The following is a 1,445-nucleotide window of genomic DNA, read 5'->3' as shown; positions in this document are numbered from 1 at the left end:
AAAACAAACCCAATTTCTAAAATCTGAAGGAGTGTCCCAGAATATAACATTTGTTAACGGCTCTGAGAATTTCAGAAACTTCTAGAACTTAGGCACATACACCCCTTCTTATGTGAAGGTGGTGTGCTTACATGTACCTATCTACACTTACACAGCACATGCCTAAAAGCATATGCTATCCATCCAGTAACCTAACTTTTGTACTAGAAATCCAGTTTCTGTGCTACAAAGAGAATTATACTATGTATAATTTGATTACCAAAACAGATTTCTAGTTTAGAAGTCCATGAAGAAAGGCTGAAACCCAGCTCCCAAAGCTGAAGCTTACCCCAGTGAGCCAACTGCATTGCAACTGGATCTGCGTCGCTCTATACAAACCGTCCTTAAGAATGAGCAGTGCTCCACATCACGCCTGTAATTATGCATGGCTCAAAACTGACTTGCATTAAATTACTGTCACAGTGTTAGTGGATCTCTCCTTTAGCACATATTAAAATCTTATTTCTATGTGTCAACGATGCCTCACTCATAGTAACATGAAAAGGCTGTTAAGTCCTTTTTCGCAACAAAAATAAAGTTAAAGCCTATAGGAAGCTATGAATTCAGATCCTCTTTTGAACACTGATTCAAAAATGACAGGATATAGTCTTTTCCTTAATGAAAAAATCTATATTTATCACTCTATTGTTCTTGTGTACTGATCCTACTGCTCTCTGAGGCCAAAGTTTGAATATATTGGATTTTGAAATAATAGCCCAAGGCTCTGAGATGCTGGGTCATGATACATAAATGATGAGAGGGGTGTTCCCTATTTCTCTGCTTCTCACCACAAAAAGAAAATACGAATTCCAGGATGAAAATCTTCAGAAGTCTACACTATCTGTAGAGTGCAAATTATGTAGGGATATTCACAGAACTAAACAAGAACATCAGAATATACTGAGAAAGACGATCTGCCTGTTCTATAAATGAACCAGTAATTTGTTGCTTTAATATCAAAGTAAAATCCTATTTTTACCTAACCATAGATGTGGCAAGCTCAATTTGTTGGGCTTTATCTTAATTCCAATTGAGTTCGTACATAATAATAAACAAGAACATCAGAATATACTGAGAAAGACGATCTGCCTGTTCTATAAATGAACCAGTAATTTGTTGCTTTAATATCAAAGTAAAATCCTATTTTTACCTAACCATAGATGTGGCAAGCTCAATTTGTTGGGCTTTATCTTAATTCCAATTGAGTTCGTACATAATAAAAGAATCAAAATATTTGAAAACACTTACTAATTCAGGAGAAAGATTCAGGGACTGAATTTACTAGTCTGTTATACTTCACACTTAGATCCTTAGGTATAGCAGAGGTTGGAAAAGAAGAAACCTCCAGCTATAGTCTCTTAGCACTAGGAGAAGAGAGACAATTTTTTTTTTTTTTTTTTTTTTTT

Source organism: Aptenodytes forsteri, unplaced genomic scaffold (assembly GCF_000699145.1).
Source record: "Aptenodytes forsteri isolate BGI_AS27 unplaced genomic scaffold, ASM69914v1 Scaffold72, whole genome shotgun sequence".
Taxonomy (NCBI): domain Eukaryota; kingdom Metazoa; phylum Chordata; class Aves; order Sphenisciformes; family Spheniscidae; genus Aptenodytes; species Aptenodytes forsteri.
The sequence above is the reverse complement of the archived record's forward strand: the minus strand, read 5'-3'. Positions refer to the sequence as shown.